Here is a 20,753-nt window from a genome sequence, read left to right as displayed (position 1 = left end):
GGCCCCCGCTTGCAGCTTCGCCTCTTGGTGTTGCCATCAGGGGCCAGTTGTCTGGGTCAAGAAACTCCATCATGGTGGTTTCTGCCATCATTGCCCAGCTGTGTCCAAGGACATGGGTTATGGTGCTTCATGGAGCTTTGTAGTATTCTCTACTGACCCACAACATGGCCTCCTTGTGTAAAGGGCTGTCAAGGATCTTTGAGGACAGTGGAAGGGATCACATTGCTAAAGAAGAGACAAAGGACATAAGCTTGGGGGATGTGTATTTTAGAAAAGAGGAATAGAAGATTTAGAACAGGAAACTAGAAAAAAAAGAGAAGAAAGAATCAGTGAGAAGAAGCCAAAGAAGAGAGAACTTCCAAAGTAAAATGTCCAGTTTTTAAATCACCTTGATGATGGTGAAAATGAACTTGGGAAAGTTATTGACTTTGGAAATAGATGGTTTGGGGAGACCTCAGAACAACTTTGGTCTCATTTGGAGGACTCAAGTTAGATTTCATGGGGTTGGAAGGAAGTGAATAGAAAAGAATCGTACAGAAGAAAATTGGTATCAGAGCAAGTTGGGGAAAAGGAAAGACAGTTTTTTCTCCAATGTCAGAGAGAATTAGAAAGGTATGCATAATGACACAGAGACACTTTGAGGTGGAACAGAAATAAATGACCTCAATCTGCTCAATAAAGCAGAAAGCTTTGGTGTGTGTGTGTTTGTGTTCCGTGGGGTTGATGGCTTGAGAGCCGAAAATGGAAAATGAAATACAACTTAATAAAAAGAATGCTGTAAAGTTCCATAAGTTTAGCTGTGATCATATAACGCAAATCTGTGGTAGAAACAGAAGAAATTGTAGTAATATTATCTTAATTATCTGAGACTGCCAGTATTCAGAATATGATGGGTGGTAAAATTGACTGAGTGCATTGTTTGGGATGGTGGAAGAGGAAGGGGGTTGATGAGCCCAGGGAAAGGATGGTTGCATTGCCTCGCCTTGGAGTCTGAGCAAAACAGAAGACAGAAAAACAGCAGGGCTTAATGATGGACTGGGGAAGACGGGTTTGAGAAAGTGAGAGTCCATAGTGCTCTACTGGAATACGGGGTGCAGAAGAATTGCAGACACCCTTCTCATTTTCCAATTGCCCCCCCAATCTGCCTCGATTCTTTCTAGTTCTTGGCACATAGAAGATAATCAGTGCATATTTACTAAATAAATTAATAATCATCGTTAAACCCAGGCTATTTTAAAAATAAAGTATTAAAGTTTAATATGCCAGGAAATAAGCACCTTTTGCTGTAAATAGAAAAAAACCTAGAGACACGTAAACTAGGAATATCTTAACTACATGTTTTCCTGCCCCTTTCCCAGCCATCACCCAAAGAGAGAAGTCTTCGAATCATGTAATGATCACCAGTGAGACAATTAAGGAATTCCCTTTCCTAGGAAAAGACTTTTGACATTTCTCAAAAACATTTTCCAAGTCAGGAAATCAACACTATTCAACCACCATCCAATCCAGGGATCCCATCTGAGGAGCCAGATCTGGAAGGTAGATTCTTTCAAATGTTAATTAAGTGTTCCTGAGCTTTAGATTGAAATTACATTATAGAAAGTATATGTTATATTGTTTACAAAAATACCACAGTATTCTTTAACATTTTTATTAAAGCAGAGTGTACATACAGAAGAGCACAATATCCTAAGTTTACATCTTGATGAATTTTTACAAGCCAAACACACTTGTGTAACCACCCAGATCAGGAACATAACCAGCGTTCAGAAACTACCCTCATGTTCCCTTCCGATCTCTAGGCCCTCCCTCTGTGGGAATCACTATCCTGATTGCAGGGCTAACTTACCTGGTTTCGGTCCTCTCTGTAAATCTAGGGCATATAGTACGCACTCTCTGTCCTTAGCTTCATCGGCCCAAAATCTTTTCCATATTCGCCCACATCATTGCACGTGTTTATAGGACTCTTATTGCCGCGGGGGCGTTTGACGAGGCCATAATTTTACTTTATTGGTGAGCATTTTGTTTTATTCTGATTTGTAGCTATTAAATAATGTGCTGCTGTGAACAACACTGTATACCTTTTGGTGAACATGTATGTGCATTTGTTGGATATGTAGTGTGCAATTACTGGGTTATAACCTATGCATATGTTCAGTTTTCTGTACTATAGTACTTTAAAGCTACTTACAGTCAATATATGCTGGGGAGAAAAAGTAGGTTTACAGTTGTTCGTACAGAAAATAAAACAATGATTAACAATAATACAAGAATAAACTCTGTGTTTCACATACTCACAACTGTACACCCACTTTGCCCTGCCCTGTACACTTCAGATCTGTAAACAGCAGAAACAGGACAAGTAGCCAGAGCTGGAAACCCCACTCTAACAATCCCATTATCACCCACTCATTCATTCTTTAATGTTTTTTATGGAGCTTTTCCATGAAAAATCCTAGACACTGTGGATACAAATAATAAACAACTTCCACCTCCCGTCTCCACTTTTAAAAAATTTTCAGTAAGGTGGAATCTCCTGAGGCTGAAGATGGACCAGAGTAATTTTTAGTACAAAGGAGGAGGTCCAGCACTGCCCAGGGGAGAAGCTCCTTGGAACCGGCACTTCTGGGTGCGCTTGGGAGAAGGACTGGGCCTTGCACATGTGATAAGGGAAAAGAAAGACATCTTAGCGTCTGCAGTGGCTCAGAAGCAGAAAAACTGAGCGCAGTGATTCTGAAACCCAGCTACCTGTTCGGACCATCTAGAAGATTTTAGAAATTTGATACCGGATGTCTACCTCAGAAGGATTAATTATGACCAATTAATGCAGGTGAGGCCTTGGTATCTGTCATTTTTACAGTCTTGCCAGGTGATTCTAAAGTTAGGTCATGGTTGAGAATCACTGGTTCAGTGGATTTCGCAGCTCCCAAGTTGTTCAGTATGGTTTGTGGTTTAGGATAGGAGGGAGGGAAAAATAATTTTTAAAAATCCTGGAATGGAAGGTCAACAGGCAAACCATCCAAAACTTCCACCCTGATCAAAAGGTTTTGCCAAGAAAAGAAAAATAAATCAGGCCCTGGCTTGACAGTTCAGCTGGTTAGAGCATTGTCCCGATACACCAAGGTTTGGGTTTAATTCCTGGTCAGGGCACATACAAGAATCAAGTGGACAAACAAATGTCTCTCTCTGTCTCTCTCTTTCTCTCTGTCTTCCTTCCCCGCCCCCCGCCCCCCAAAAAATGAACAAATAAAAAAAATCACATTGGCACTTTCTGTGATACAGCAAACACCTTAGAGTCAGTAGGGAGCGATGTTTAAGATGCGTCCCAGGCAGTGATGTGTAAAACCTCATTTACATTCACACTGGTTTAATTAGCATTTCTGTTTCAACACCTGTTATATTATCTCACAGTTTTTGACACATCTGTCCCCAGAACATCAACTTATACCAAACAAATATGTTCTAAATAGTAAACTTCGAGAATCTGTTTCTAAATAGTTTACATTCATCATGACCCCAGGTCTGTGTCTGTCTATAGTGTGAAGTGAAAACACTCCCCAAAGTTCAGAGTGTCTGTAAATTCACTGCGATTTCCAAGGCCAACAAACAGCCAGTTAGTTCAGCACTTCAGAGGCGGGATTTTGGATGCCAGCAGCTGCTGCGTGGGAGCGAGGGAAGCCAGAGTGAAAATTGGTGAAGTTTATACCTGAATTATAGCCCCTGCACAGAAAGCAGCAGAGGGAGGAGGAAGACTATGGTTTCAGTGGTCAGAGGCCTGAGCTCCTGTTTCCTGAAGTCCCAGTGGTGCCCATGCCCAGTGGGGTGACCCTGGAGACAGTCATTTGACCCTTCCGGACCGAAGTTCTCTCACCTGTAAAATGGCAGGGGGACAGATGTTTTATTAAGTGTGACTCGGTCCCAAGCATTGCACGTAGGCTTTTAACAAGTACAACGTTATTTAATCCCCCACTGACTGAATTGCTATGAAGTAATTAGCATTAATAGCCACATTTTTCATACCAGCGAAAGAAAGCTTAGAACAGAAGGGACTAACTCCAAACCCTGGTCTTTTATTTCTCTCTCAGCATTCACTCCTTAACACAAAATATATCAAGAAAAAGCATTTTCTCTGTTTCTGGGGTAGCAATAAGATACATAAAAAAGGGACACAACCATAGTGCACCTTATTGATCATAATAGAAGCAAACGATGGGCCTATACGGGTTTGAGCATGTCGTAAATGAGAATCTTGTAACTGTGAGAATGCAAGAAATTATGCCTTCTACTGCTTCACGAAGCATTTATTGGGACCTACTATATGCCAGGTCCTCTCCCAGGCACTGTATATGAGGAGGGGCTGGTAAATAAAACAGGCAAATCTTCACATTCAGTGCCCTGTAGTCTCTCATGGAGGCAAAGCATTTCAGGGAGTGGCAGCCTCGCCTTCAGTCCACGCAGCCTCCTCTATGGCTTGGAAGAGAGAAAAACACTGCTACAAATGATCTCCTATGGGGAGTGGCATTTGTTTATTTAAACAGCTATTAACAGAAATATAACCTCTATGCCATGCTTTGAAGTGTCACCTTCTTTAGAAGCAAATGCTCCTTTGGTTTTTGCTTTGTCAAAGTTTTTGAATCAGGGGAAATGACCTTGAAAGCTGTGGGTTTCTGTTCTCTTCATTCCACGTGACTGTCCCTGAGCACGAGCTATTTCCCCGATGCTGCTGCTGCTTCATCTCTGTGAAAGGTTGTTTGTGCCCCCCTGTGTTTCTATGGTCTAGCTTTTCCTTGCCACTCTTTGTAATACCGATGATTGAACAAGCCAATATGATTTATTCTAATTCCCCAGCTTATTAAATCAAGCACTTGAAGGTCAGTGTTAAACAGAAACAGACCAGGAATTCTTTTAATAAACGTAGATGGTTATGCAAGGCTAATGTGATGGGAACCAAAGGGACAGAAACTTCTGTTTTAGTATGTCTTCAATACATACTCTTATAAATAGAGATGGAGGCAGATAATGAATTTCTTGGCCCTGAAGCTTGGATTGTTTTATTTTCTTTTTTGCCTATGTATACTTTTATTGTGCAGAATAACATGTTTAACACAAAGTGACTGCTCAAGGGAAGACTACAAAAGTGGAGAGAAGAACCACGGCATCTAAATGGGAATAAAACAGAAGGGAATGCCACTGACTTAGTCATTCAAGAGTGTCACTTGCTAGTCAGGACCCCTCAGCATCTCCATTTGTTTATTCAATAAACATTTGTTGAGCAGCTACTACGTCCTGGGTAATATTCCAGCTTGGGGTTACTGCAGTGAATTGGACAGGCAAAGGCCTACCACCATGGTGGTTATACTCTACTGGGCATCTGATGGGGTGTAGAAGGTTGGGGAGGCTGGGGAGGGTCAGGTAGAACAGCATTGTAGAGATAAACGAGTAAACAAATTAATAAATAAGATAGTGTTAGATAGGAAGAAATGTATGAAAAAATAGTCATGAGGGACAGGGTCAAATATGACTTAATCTTTAATGTTTGGCTTGCCGCAAAAGCAGACCTTGAGACAAAGACTTGAAGGCAAGTGATTTATTGGGAGCTGATCTCAATGAGTATGGTGAGAGAACAGGGAAGTGAGATGGTAAAACAAGGAGCGCTAGTTGAGACGGAAGAACACCCTCTGTCTGGCAGTGGGGTGCAGAGAGCCATTGCCCTGTATGGGGACTGTCAGCCCAGGTGCTCAGCACAGGCGGGGGAGACGAGCATTTGCAGGTATCAGGCTGAGGGAGACCTCTTGGAGGGGATTCTCTTCATTGAGACCCAAATGATGAGGAAGACTTGGGCTTGTGAAGGTCCAAATGCAGAATATTTGGGGGTAGAAAGAATAGCAAGTGCAAAGGCCCAGAGGTGAAAGCAAACTTGCCCATTACAGGAACAAAGACTAATTCTGGGCCTGACCCTGGAGTGCCTTTGGGGTCAGGGTGAAGACAGAATTTGATGTTCATGCCTAACCTGGGCAGCAAGCCCATGTGAAAACCTAGATACTAGTCTTCTGTCCGCTTCGGTGGTTTGCCTTGGCAACAAAAAAACTGCTTTTTAACACATAAACCTTGCTTTCCTCCTTTTGTAAAATGGGAATGTGGACTCAGTCTCTTTCAGAAACACACCTATTTCTCTTCACTAAATGGAAGGACCATGAGGGCAGGAACTTTTTTGCAAACGTCTCTTCGTCTCCACAAAGTTGGTGCTCAATAAACATCCATTGACCCAATGTTGAATTCCCTGGTTCCCAAGGGCTCTGGGCTTTGGAGTCAGATAGACAATGTCTCAAATCTGCATTCTGCCTGTTCAAGTCCCGCTCCCTAGGACCAAATATTTCATTTCTCAGAACTTCAGTCGCCCTTTGCGTTCAGTAGGGATTTTCTTTGTACTGTTTCTCACTACAAAGAATCACCAGGATTACATGACACACTGTATGTGAAAGCACCTAGCACAACACCAAGGGCTGACGTGAGTTATTATCGGCTCATCTTTTGGCCCTATGAGGCCAGCGGAGCCCTTACCCCACGGTCATAATGGTCTCCAGGAAATGCTCTGACTGCTGTCCTGTGCTTCCAAAGACTGACTTGTGTTTGTATAGCTAATAGACTACATTTATTTTAATCGTTACAATCTTTGATGTTGTGTTTATATTTGGTAAAAGATCATGGAAAACCGAAGCTAAACCTGGATTGGAAAGGTTGCAGGCTCGGTCTGCTCAAGATAAGTGCAGGGTATTTATAAACTGGGGAGCCTGAGTCATGAGCCAAAGTCCCATATTCATTCCTGACACTTTACATTTGCATCCTAATGACTAGACAGGAACTGTTCAAATTAAGACAGCAGCCATACAGTCACCCCTGCCATGGCTCTAGGAATTCCCCACCCCCACCCAAGGGAAAATAAAATAGCAAATGAGCTTTTCAAAAAATGCTGTAATTACTGTGCTCGTTGAGGAATCTCCCCTCAGAATAGCTATGCTAAAAAATATAAGGGGAGATGTGACCCTCTTACTTCAACCCTTAATGATAAGAGGTTAGAATGAAACAGACCAGCCCTGGCAGGTGTGACTCAGTGGATAGAGCAATGCCTGTGCACCAAAGGGTCTTGGGTCCAATTCTCAGTCAAGTGCACATACTTGGGTTGCAGGTTCAATCCTTGGCCCCCATCAGGTGGCATGGGGGGGGGGACACAACCAATCAATGTGTCTCTCTCACATTAATGTTTCTTCCTCCCTCCCTCCCTCCCTCCCTCTCTCCCTTCCTCCCTTCCACTCTAAAAATAAATGAGGAAAAAATATCCTCAGGTGAAGATTAATTTAAAAAAAATTTAAAAAAGAATGGAACAGATCATCATGTTGGGGGTGGGAAGCGTAGTCGTTTTGTAACCTGATTGTAGAGACATTCAGAGTCCCCAAACCTTGTTATTTTCTCTGAGCTTAAATCGCCTTCTATAACCTACCACATTCCAGTGGTTTGCAAAGTATAGTTGACTATAACCTGGGTGACAGGGTCACCTGGGAACTTAAATATGCCAATTCTCAGGGCCCCATCCCGGACCGACGGAATTAGAGTTGAGAAGTGAAACTTCCTGACAGAGATGTTCCCCTCTTGTCATCAGAGTCTGAGTGACTCTTTGTTTTAATATTTTGCGTGTGTTGTCCTCTTGATCAATGTATCAAGCACAAAAGTTGGCCTTTGTCCTAGTGCATTTGGGCTGCTATTATTACATACCGCAGACTGTGTGGCTTATAAAGAACTTCTAGTCTCCAGAACTGTAGAAATAAATTTCTGTTATTTATAAGCCATACAGTCTGTGGTATTTTGTTCTAGAGCCTGAACAAACCAAGATAGCCTCTTATGACTGGACATTGGCATCCAAGGCCCCTGAGCACAGATTTGCCAAAGTCTAGAAACAGGCAAACACCCATCCCCATGGCCTCCTTGGTATCCTGAAGGCTGGAGTGAGCCCAGAGACGGCTGTTATTCATCCCCTCTGTGGAGGTTCACACCCCACTCAACGCCTTCCCATTCTGCTCTCCTGGGTGTCAGCCTTTTCTCCTGTTTCTAACCACACAAAGCCTGGGCTGTCGCACTGAATCACAACACTTCATTAATGAGCACACACAACTCTAGCACCTTTTTCTAATTAATTTACCTCAACTTTAATTCCATTTGCCTCAGTTTTTAAATTCTAACTAAACCTGCTAATTACATTGTGCTAATTCTGTTGCATTTTTCCAGAAAGGAGAAAAAAATCTTACAAATATCAATTTTGGAGATAAAGAGGGACAGTGAATTCCATTAAGGACCCAATTTCTGTTTAAGGAATGTAAGTTTGATACTGGGAAAAGACATTGTTTTGTGTGTTGTTTTTTAAAAAATTAAATATTTAGCCTTGATAGGAAATAATTTCTGTAAGTGTTTGGTTATGCTTTTTATTGATGACTCAGACACATATTGAATAATTGTAGAAAACGAAAACCTCAGCCTCACATCTAGGAAGTTGTGAGTGTGGATCTCTGTTGGCATGAAATAACCCGGGGGGGGGGGGTACTGCAGTGTTTTCCAACCCACTGAGCTTATTCAACCAGCAAAGGAATGGGGAATGATCCCTTCCGCATTATCTTTATCTTATCTAATATGTTTAATTTCGATAAGCACTTGTGCCAATAGCTAGGGGGCTTAGAGGCACATAGATCAAAATCTTTCTCATCTTTCTTGCCTGTTCAAAATGCTCCCTTCTCCCTGAGCCCTGTCTGGGACCCTCACTTTATCAGAGCATAGAGTTCTCCCCTCCAAGCTTCTGAGTAGCCAGCTCAAGTCAGCACCAACTGGGCCAAAATGCAACTGACTGGGCAAAACCAGCTGAATCTGGTTTCTATCTTGAACCTTCATTCTGGTTCCTGATGTTAAAAAAAAAAAAAATACTCATCATTTCCAGGTAAATTCACTTCAATTGATGGTGTGGTTTTTCTTTCTTCAAATATAAAGTAAATTAAACTCAAATTTCAGCCCTTTATGAGATTCGCACTGGTTCTGAGGCTCTGACTCAGACTCCACGGCAACATTGTCAGAGGCCGAGTCTCTGCTTTCTCAGGTTGCTGCGTCTGGATTGATGCGGTTCCCGGGCATCCTGTCTTCACTGTGCCCGCTGCCCCCTGAGGACATACGAAGGGGACAGACACGGGGATTTCAGGGCAGCACATATGAGAAGGCTCGCCCACCCGGAGAGGGTGGACTCAGAGCTCCGACACAGTCCTTCCTCCCCTTGATCCATGGAAATGAAAAAAAAAATTAAAAAAAGAAAGACTATTCAATGAGAACAAATAAAGGATAGTTATTCAGAGTTTGCTGTACCAGAGTCAACATCCCGTGTCTGGCAGAGACTTGCAAGCAGACGGAGGAGCAGGGAAGCTTTGTGGTGCAAAACAGGAAAGGCTGCGGGTGTGCTCTGGTTGGCGGTTGTTGGCCTGGGGAGCTGGGAGCGGGCACCTTCTGTGGTTGGTTTGGGAAGCACACTGAGCCTTCCCTGGTTGGGTCTCAGCTGGATGCAGGCACAAAGGTCAGGAAAGCTGGCAGCCACTGTTCAAGTCCTGCCTGTTCTGGGTTGATTGCTGCAGTTTGCGGTTTGGCTGTGTCTCTGGATCAGAGTTTTATTGTCATATAAAACGTGCAGTATTTATATAGTCAGCCTCTGAGCTCTATGAGGAACGGATAACACTAGAATAAGGCAGTGGTTCTCAAAGCATGGCATGATCAGATTGAACTATGTGCAGTGAGAGACAGACAGACACACACACACCCCTCAGTTAAAACTTCACAACTATCCTTGCCCCATTTGTCTGTGTGCCCCCCTCCAAGATTCTTAGCTCTTAGGGAATTTCTCTTAGTCATGCTATGCTGTCGGTGGAATAAGTAACACAGTGCAGATTGGTGCCTGATTAGTATTTATAGTCCTGGGTAGGTTCTTTCACCTATGTCTTTGGGTTGACTGTGACTAATAGAAAAGATCTGGCTTCAGAGTAGAAGGTAAAGCTCCCTGGCCCGCTCTGAGTACTGATTGCCTAGAGCACAGTGGCAGCAACAACACATTAAGGGTAATAGGGTGAGGGAATCGGGGACATAAAACAAAGAAATGGACCAAGGAGTCCATTTGGGCAGCTTAAGTCAGTGTGATGGGCTCCGTGGCTTCCCCAGCTCCGTCCCTGTCCTCAGGAAGAAGCGAGTTAGTCTGAGCTGGTCCTGTACGGAATCCCATTGCTGCCTCTCTGGGAAACTGCATTAACTCTTTGGCAAGTGGTCTGGTCAGGGTAAATCAATTTAGACAAAATTGTTTTCATTATTTTCTTTGAGTGGCCAATTAAAGATTATCATTAGTTTTATTTAAATAAAAGTGCCAGTACCTATTTAGTTTAAAAAATAGAAAATGAGAAGATAGTGCATTACTGCATTAAATTGTCCGTTAACTCATTTATTACCTCATGGTCAATACCGCCTGTAGAGCAGTGATTATTACGCTTGGCTATGTATTAGAATCCCCATGCCCCAACTGTACCTCAGGATAATAAATCAGAAGTATTTGGGAGGGACCCAAGGTATTGAGAACTCCTCAGGTGATTCCAATGTCCAGCCAAAGTTGAAAGTTGCTGATCTAGAATTAGGCCTCCTGGTCCAAATCCCAGAAACTACTTATTAACTGAGCAAGTTACTTAACCTCTCTGAACCCGTTTCCTCCTTTGTAAAATGGTGATGGGAACTGCATCTACCTCAAAGGGCTTTTGGGAGGGTTAAGGGAGCTAATACATGAAAATCCTGGTACAGTTCCTGCCACATAGTATATTGTATATTAGCTTTATTGTTATTTCAATCAATTGTAATGATATTATTTCTAGTATCATTATGCCCTATAAAAAGAGTAAACTATAAGGAAATATTTTCCTATTTCTAATACTGGGAAGAATTACATTTTATGCAGCTATGAAGATAAAATGATGGTGCTATGGAAAAAAAATAAAAAGTGGATTTATGGAAGGCATCATTGAAGTAGGAACAATTTAGTTGGGTCTCAAGTCTTTTAATAATTTGATCTAGGAAAAGAAAAAATTTATTAATTAATAACTTAGCTAAAAACCTTATTTTAAATAAATCAAAAAGAGCTGCTAGTTTTGTTAGTTAATTTTTTCATTTTTTGTTATTGGTGGGGTGGGCGTGAATGAGGCAGATGAAGAAGACAGAATTAAATGTTGGGTCATATTACACTTTTGGGAAATCCCATGAGAGAATATAAAAATTGTTTAAGTCCATGCTATAACTGTCTGCCTGGGTAACAGGGATGAAAGGCATATTGGATAGGCCAAGGGCTGCCAGGTCTAGTTCCTTTTCTAAGGGACTTTGCCCACAGTCCCTGCTAAGGGAGCTGTAATTGTTAGTGGCATTTACTGCACAGGTGGTTTAATTCTGTCCATACATCTTCATGCCCAGATGCCTATTTGACCAGGACAGGGCATGTTATCTGTGGGCAGTCAATCTATGGCTGGAAAATGGTCTGCCAGGTGGGCTATCGTGAAAGCTTTGACCCACCAGGAATAACTTTAGTTAGAACCAGCCACATGACTCTCTTGGGAATGGCAAACTGGAGGTAGGATGAAGTAAGAACTTGTAGCAAAAGCGGAAAGACAAACGGAGGGAGCATGAAGTTGCAGAAGGTAAGTGAAAGCAGAGGCCATAATGCAGGGAAAACACATCCAGGGGAAAGTGTGATGTTGTTAGTTATTAGCTGCAGAAGCCACAGAAGAGGCAGGAAGTTACAGCCATCATAAAGATGTAAGATCGATGACTTCCACTTGCCAAAGAAGATATTAAACATCCCGATGCCTGAAGCTTCCCTTTTCAGTCGGTCCAGTCCCAGAACGAGGGCCTTAGCTCTGCCAAGTCTAGCTGTGCCAGTGCCACTTGGGGTCTGACCGCCTGAGACTGGTTTGCTTGTTTCCATGTTTCCTCAGCTGCCACTTACTCCTTCCCAGGAGACAGGAGGTGGAAAGAATGAGTCTCTGCTCCTTAGATAAGTGAATGAATGAGTGAACCTAAGAAAACAGAACAAAGAAAATCTTTGTCAAACGAGATCTTCAAAGTTTCATGGATTCTAAGGGAGCGAGTTCACGCTCTGATCAAAAAAAGCTAATCAAGGTTTGTGGGACCTGACATTTAAACAGTTTGGAGGGGCCTCTTTAAGAAAGAGAATTTAAACGATCTTATTTGCTATATATAAATATATAGAACTAGCTGGGCCTGAGTAAACAGGGAGCCCTAAATTTTCCTCACTAGCTTTATGATGAATCTGGAATGAAATGGAGGGGCAAAGAATGAAAGTGGAGTATTTCCAAATATCATCTTTTTCACTGTTTGCCTAGGCCTTACCCTGGCAGAAACTCTGGAAATTCTTGTTATTTATTGACAGTTGCACTAAATGTCTTTATGACTTTAGCAATTGGATGGGACCTTCTTCCAAGACTTTGGGTCACATGTGTGTCCTTAAAAATTTATATCTGTTAAAGTTATTATTGGACATAGAGCATTTGTTTATCTTGTTGAGGTCCTAAAACATCTCATTTCATTCCAATGATATATAATATTGATCGCAATATAATTCTGTTCATTCACTAGTAGTAGCCCAGAATATCTTTACTAAGGCCGGCTTTTCTTTTTGCTACAGACTTATTCCCATAGGCTGAAAATCCAATTTATTATTATTGACCTGTCTTTCAGTATAGTGCAAAAATCTTTTGGATTAGAATTTTTCACCTTTACTTAGTTTAGTTTTATAACTAAACTCCTACCATAGCTGAATTGTCAAACATTTTAATAAATGTAGAAACATATCTGTTTAATCCATCCTGCTATTTTGAAACCAATATAAAATTTCTAGAAAATTTTGTGGTAATATTTTACTATGTTTAAAATTAGTTCTCATTTATTCACTTAAACAATAAGAAGTTATTCAGAGCCTTCTCTGAGTTCAATATTCTGCTTTGAGGTAAAAGATAAATTATAAATGCATAGTCCCTGATTTCAGCAGGTAAGGGTTTATTTTGAATAAAATATAAGCGCAGGCGACATGAAACCAACTATTATTACCTAGAGGAGCTAAGGTATGGATGCCAACAGTGATTGCAGCTGTATCAAGTTGTGTATGGTGAGACATGACCGAAGGTTAAACTAAAAATGGAATAGCAGTGGGACTGGGGGAAGGAGAGGCAGGAATGCACTGAGAAGAGCACTGCTGGGGAAACGATGTGAAGAAAGGCGACAGAAGCCCTCTGAGCCATGGCAGAGGCTTTGAGAAAAAATGGTCTGACAGTGTGGGGGGCCTGTGTAGAGGATTGGTGAAAATCAAGATTACGTTGACAAGAAGCAGCCAGATCCTGTAAATCTCTAGATTGTTTTGCCACCCTGGCATAAGACATGAAGTCACAGATTTCTTGGGTGAAGGAATGACTTTATTGTGTTACCAAGGGTTTAATAGCTCTGTATTTACAGTCAGAGGGATTCATATTTAATTCATATCTCTGCAATTTACCATTTGTGTAACTTTGGGTAAGTTCCTTAAACTTCATAAACCTGACTTTCATCATCTGTAAATAAATGATGGTATTAATGGTTCTATGTTTCATGGTAGTATTAGGATTTTTAATAAAGTAATGAATAGTAAATATTTAGTATTGGCATCAGGGGACATAGTAAACTCTCAATGTATAATAACTTTGTCATGATTTCCAAAGTTAGTAGTCTAGTATGGTTAGCATTTCAGTGTTGATCAGTACCCAAATGGGAAAATAATGAAAATTTTTTTGTTTTTGTTTTTAAAGTATATTGAGTTTAAGACCAAATGAAACATGTAATAAGATATTACCACTAAAGGCACTTTTTTAAAAAAAATATTTTTATTGATTTCAGAGAGAGGAAGGGAGAGGGAGAGAGAGAGATAGAAGCATCAATGGTGAGAGAGGCATTGATCTGCTGCCTCCTGGACGCCCCCTGCTGGGGATCGAGCCCACAACCCTGCATGTGCCCTGACCAGGATTTGAACCGCAGTCTCCTGGATCCTAGGTCGATCCTCAACCACTGAGCCACACCTGGACCGGCAAGGCATTTTTATGTATTTATGGGTCACATTATTTTACTTAAGTCCCTGGATAATACAGAATAGTTTGTGATACTATAGATTTGGATGCATTCTGTGTTCATATTAAGGGGAATTGAAGAATTTAAACAATTAGGAGATTAATTTTTGTCTTGATTTGCACTTTTGGTTGCAACCTAGAAAACACTGGTGAGTTGTGATTGTTTAAAACAAGCCTTTTGGACAATGACATTTGCTCAAGGTTTAGTAGAATCCACACTGGGAGAGGCCAAGGAGGAGGCTCTGTTTTGGATATGGGCACTTTTGTCCAATTACTTTATTATATTCCGAAGCTGTGGGGTTATGGAAAGGGCTCTCGTAAGATTGAATCGAGGACCAGAAACAGGTCACTGATGGGTCTGGACTATATCAAATTCTCTGGCTTTTCCATTATCAGCCTGATCCTTGTGACCAGCTAAAAATAAAGGGGGTAAAATCTCAATCTAGATTTAGACCAAAATGTATTAACTAATTATTTGATGGAGAACAGGACATACGCAAGTTAAGTCAAATGTCCCCTATTTCTTGGTATAGTTCAGAAGCTGAATATCTGCCTTGTGTATTTGTTGTTTAAAAAAAAAAAAAAAAATCAGCCTCTAAATCTGATGTTACCTGTTCAAATATTGGTCACTGGTGAAAATCTTCATCTCTTTTTCTTTTTTTTTACATATGCTTGAATTCAACCTCAGAATAGCTGCATATTGGAGCTGTGTAATTGTTTTCAGTGCTTGAACAACACATGGGGAGCAATGTCTCCCCCAGAAGTAGACCAAATTGTGATGTTACAATCCCTTAGCCTAGATTAGGTCCCAGAGAGGCTAACTGAAGTTTCTTCCATACTCTCCCACCAAGTACACGTTTCCTTTCCCCCACAGATAGATACAATCTCTCCTGTATATTTCATTCACTCTTCAAAAGCAAAAGAGAAAAGTCAAACCATAAAGGAGAGGAGGGAAATCATTTTGTCAGTTGAAGCTGGCAAGGAAATGATCTTCCCTGCTGTTGCCCCACTGAATTACAGACCTACGTCTGCGTGAAATCCAACTTGATGAGATTTTCTTTGTCATTGTTGCTGAAAGAACCTGTTTCTTCAGGGGTTCTGCCTAGAATTAGATTGTGCCACCTGCAAAGCTTCTTGCCCCCTCTGTGGTCAGCAAGTTTCATTTCTCACCCCCCTCCGTTTGCAGCTTCTCTGTACAGTATCAGATATTTCCCTGGAATTTGGACTCCTTGGAATAGATATTGTCAAAGATGTCAAATTCTCATTTTTATGTTTTAAGTGTTGGTAGCATCTACGGAGTACCATCAGGTAGCGAAGACATTCTGCCTGAGGGTTTACATTCTGGGGGGAAATAGAAAGCAAACAATCAGAGCTCAAAAACAATAGCAGGTTGGCTAGGCTATTTGGATATCAGTAGGATGAGACTGTTTTTTCTCTGTGGCTGTTAGAGAAAGAGCAAACAAGAGGAAAAACATTGATAACAATCCCCAGGGGCCAGCTGAGCATGGAAGCGAGCTTCCCTTTTCTGGCTTCCTGATCAATCCTGCCTGTTAGACCTTTTCAGATCTGTGTTCTCTGAGCCACCCCACTGCCACTGGCACATGACACCTGTTTTCCTTCCACATTTTTTTCTTTAAAAATTTAAGTGCTTGTCCTGGCCAATGTGGCTCAGTTGGCTGAGCATCATCCCATGTGCAGCGAAGTCCCTGGTTTGAATCCAGGTTAAGGCACATGCCAGGGTTGCAGGCTGGATCCCTGGTGGGCGACGTGTAGGAAGCAGCTGATCCATGTTTCTCTCTCCCTTTGTTTCTCTCTAAAATCAATAAAAACATATTTAAAAAATTTAATTTCTTGCTTACATTGTGTAAGAGAGTAGTTTCAAGCAAGCAAGCAGTGAATTTCGAAAAGCAGCTACAATCAGAAGAAGAGAAGGCTAGAGGGAAATCACAGCGAGGATAGTAGGGAGAAAAACACACATCAAGATGACCTAAAAATTTTGGCTACATTGAATCTTGCTGGGAATATATCTGAAAAATGTCTCCTCTGCTCTAAGATCTCATTCAGTGTGGAAAGTAATGGCATAATTAAAAGAAATCCTCATGATTATCCTGGCCATAATCTACTAAGGATAAGTCAGCAACCAATTTACTTGGTTTTATATACATATGTATTATCTCATGTAACTTTCACTAAAAACCTACTGGAGACACAAATACACTTCAATTTTATGAACGAAGAAACCAAATTTCAGTGAAATTTTGTAATTCACCCAAGATCATAAAACTAGTCAATAAAAAAGCTGTTACTTAAATCCAAGTTCCCTTCACCCCAAGTCCTGGTTTTGTCTCCTCATGCATAGGCTATCTATCATGTTTGACAATAATTTAATAGTCCTCCCAATAAAACAAATACAGTCATACCCCATTATCCATGGGGGTGCGTTCCAAGCCCCTCAGGGGATGCCTGAAGCCACAGGTAGGACTAAATCCTATACATACTATGTGTTTTTTTCTCTATATATACATACCTATGATAAAGTTTAATTTATAAATTAGGCACCGTAAGAAATTAAGAACAATAACCAGTTATAAAATAGAACAATTATAACAAACACTGAAATAAAAGTTATGTGACTGTGGACACCGTTTCAGGGGCTCTCTTGCTGGAAGAAGCCTCCTGGGTGCCCACTGCTGTGTGGTCCGCACGTCGGCAGCGGGAACATGCTTTCTGCTCACGGGTCCCCCTCGCATGTCCAGTGCCTTTCCCATCTCAGCCAAGGACTTAATCACACGCCCCGGCCGTCACGCTTGCAGTGTGAGGTATGACACCTGAAAGAGCAGGAGCTTCTTCTTCCTTCTTTACAATTTCACGGACAGAAGGTTTGTTCTCACTGTCAACCTCAGCAACCTCAGCATACATTTCTCTTTTTTAAAATTCGGTGAAGAGCTCTCACTTTTTCACTCAGAGGAAGAACTTTATGGGTTCTCTTCGGCGTATCCAAATTGCTGGCCTCGCCGCTCCTGGGCTTTGGGGCCATCGGTCAATAAAATAAGTGTTACTTGGGCCCAAGCACTGTGATCCCTGGACAGTTGTTCTGATGAACAAGACAACGACCAGTGACTAATGGGTCGGGAGCTTCTGCTTAGGGGACAGAGCTGGACCAGGGATGATTCACGGCGTGGGCAGGATGAAGCGGGGTGCCTGAGATCTCATCACGCTGAGAATGGCTCGCAACTTACATCTGAGTAATTGTTTTTTCCTGGAATTTTCCATTTAATAGTTTTGGACTGTGATGACTGAAACTGTGGAAAGCAAACCCGCAGATAAGGGGGAACCACTATATTCACATGCTACCTGGCAGAATGAGTAGGCTAATATTAAATAACAATAAGCATTGAAGAAGGGGAACTAGTTATACTACTGGGGGTTTCCTACTAACTAGTCTGTGGGTTTACTCACATGCTTCAGACTGCGGTTGTCTCAAAATGAGTATATTGTAGAAAGGTAACAAAACAAGGCTAGAAAGAGAAATTCGTAACTACAGGGCAAGTCGCTGTCTCAGGGACTTTTGTGTGGCTGAAGGTAACTGGAGGGAAGAGCAATGTCCTCTGAGCCGGCAAAGGCAGCTTTGCTTACAGACACTATTGCTCCCAAAGAAAGTGCATTCTGTTTGAGGATTTTAATAGGCTTTTGTTCAGATTTAAAAATCAGAGCCAGAAGTGGAACTAGGTGCTTGAGAAAAGTTTGTGTATCACTTAAAAGAAATTGATTTGTTACTGATTTGTAAGTCACAGGTAGCCATGAGTTAAACTACACTAAACTTTCTAGTTTATACCCTAAATCCACAACCATGTACTGAGGTGGGTGCTGGGCACCCTGAGTCAATGAGGCGAGGTCCTCTTAAATTCAGTATGTTCAAGACTGACCTCGTGCCTCCCACCCCGACCCCATACTGCTTTTCCTCCAAATTTTCTCTCATCTCCCAGGCCCTGTTGCCTTTGAATTGCAATATACTGTGGATATTTAATATGGCAATTTATAGTTAGTACAATAGTTCTTTCAGTCCTCTATTCAACAAATATTTATTGAACATAGGCTATATGCCAATCAACAAAGCTGATAGAAATTTCTACCTCAACAAATGAAACATATAAAGTGATGATACACAGGTAGAGACATCTTTCTAATATTTTTCAAATGTTAGATATATTTATTCAAAACAAACACCAAAAAACCTATATTATATTGCATTGTCATTTGTCAACATCCCTCCTGTTAAGTCTATGTTTAACTTTTTAAGACATGCTATTTGTTTTGTGTTGTTTTTTGGTAAAAGTGTTTGTTGTTTTGCTTTAATTTTGAGGCATTTGGAGTTTCATGGCTGAATGGAAATTGTCAAAGGCTTCATGGAAAATGTGTCACTTAGTTCCATTGTTTATTCAGCTCTGAATTGGCTGTATATTCTCAGGATTAAAAGATTGCAGGCAGAACATCCTTTCAGGACTCATTCATTCCTGCTCATGAGATCTCTCGATCAGGTTCCACAGTTACTTGTTTTACTGCACAAAGTGAAAATGCTAAGAGGCCTTATTAAACAATTAGAAGTGATACCTTCTTTTTAAATTAAAATTATTTTAAGTGAAACAAGTGCATATCAAGAGAACCAAATATATATTTACAAATGTATGTATTTAATATCTAAAATATGGAATATAAGGCAATGGACATTCAAAAGAACTATTTTTAAATTAATTCTCAAAGAACCAGCTTTAGTGCTTTTGATCATTACACTTGTTGGTTTCTAAAGTTTAACTGTTGTGTTTGGAGTACAAATGAGGAGATATATGATAAATACAACACATACTGGCAAAGAATATAAAACTGAAGAAGCCTAGAATGAGTGTAACCTGTTAAATAGCCTGTTATCTGCATAGTATTAGGATCCTTTTAGAAATAAAATGTGACTGTTGATACAATATTACTAGGAAAAGGTAAACAGCTGTGAGTTGAACAAGATAAATTCAGGATTCAGCAACGTATTGATTTTTAGAATCTTAATTTTTTTTTCTGTGTAAGTGAAATAGAAACAAAAAGGGCCCAGCACTGAGAAACGGGAGTGAGTCGTGAGATGGGCCGTGGAAGGGCAGGGATGGAGGAAGGAGGGCGTCTGCTCATTACCGATAGTCGGTAATTGCATTGTTCTGGTCATTGTTTAGTATATTTTCCCCTTTGTCATAAAAGCAGTTTAGCCTCCCTTGGAGCATTTTTGTGTATGATAAAGTTAAATCTCTCCAGAGACTCTGTGGGGTTTTTTATTTTATTTTAGTAAAACACAAAGATAAGCCAAGTGGCATGCTCAGATTTGTACACACACTCGATAGGACATTGTTGTGTATACTTTATGTATTAGGATTTGTCCAATTTCACTCTTGCTGACTTCATGGGAATTTTTGTTTTAGCATCTGTGCTGAATGGCTGTGCCCGTGGCCGTGGCCGTGGCACGCAGCAGGCATCACCACGAAGCGGCTGTGACTGCAAACAGGGCACCTCACAGTAGCACCGGGGCATCTGCCTCTTCATGGCTCCTGTACACAGCCTCTTATTAAAGTGACACGCATTAAAGTGAAATAAAGTCACATACATTTGTGAGGAGATAAACAAAAAAATACAAAACGAACATTTCTCTCAACGGGGTTAGCCATGGGGAAAATTAGAGAAAACATTAATTCTCAAACGCAAATATTTATCTCATCCACTAACAAAGCCTAGGGTATATATTCACAGTAGGAGTTGCATTCCAGTTATTACAACGCAACACAGTTAATCATTTCTTACTTAACTGACATTTTAGCTGAACTAATTTGATTGAATTTTACTTAATTGATGTTTGTTTTTAAAGAACCAGGTTCTTCTCTAATCTTAGACTATGTGCACACCTAACCTGACTGATAAAGATAAGATACGGTCAAAGAGATTAAGCGAAGAGAGGAACATTTTAGTCTTTTATTAATTTCCAGAAAGAGGGCAGTAGCAGCTCCCCCTGAGAAACCGTCTTTAACCGGGTGTTACTGCAGTGACACCTGCGTGTTTCTCCGCGCGTGGGAAACTCAAGTCAAGGGTTTTCCACCTCGCCTATTCCGCGTGCCCCGTGTGTCTACTCACTGCCGAGACACCGGGAGTGACCATCCGTGCGCTCGCTCGAGCACACACGCTGCATCCCACACATACTTGAAAAATTAGAGCTATTTTTAGTCTTCCCCTTGCGCCCACCTCTAATGAATTTCTGGATTTAGCATTTTTTGTCGCTGTGTTTCACACGATCGCCAGCGCTTTTCCACCCTACTTGTTCCATCAGGGGGAGCAGGACCCTGCAGTGGCCAAGCACACAGGCTCCGGGTTCCTAATCTTAGATCTGGCGCTTCCTAGTTAGGAGAGCTTGGGCAGGTTTCTCTCCTCTGGGCCTCAGTTTCTCCCTCTGTACACCGAGGAAGTTGCTGCTGGCTGGCTGCTGGCAGGAAGTTTCAGCCCATGAAC

At 41.3% G+C, this 20,753-nt stretch overlaps 1 protein-coding gene across 4 annotated transcripts in view; it reads left to right on the top strand.

Moving 5' to 3' along the window:
* The window catches only part of KCNIP4 (potassium voltage-gated channel interacting protein 4), a gene marked incomplete at its 5' end in the record, with an annotated part of 828,309 nt that overhangs the window by 580,729 nt on the left and 226,827 nt on the right, over window positions 1-20,753 (top strand). The window lies entirely within an intron of this gene.

This window comes from Miniopterus schreibersii, assembly GCF_964146895.1.
Source record: "Miniopterus schreibersii genome assembly, chromosome: 1".
In the NCBI taxonomy this organism is placed as follows: Eukaryota; Metazoa; Chordata; class Mammalia; order Chiroptera; family Miniopteridae; genus Miniopterus; species Miniopterus schreibersii.
Note: the sequence above shows the minus strand (reverse complement) of the source record. Positions and strands in the feature narration are given on the sequence as shown.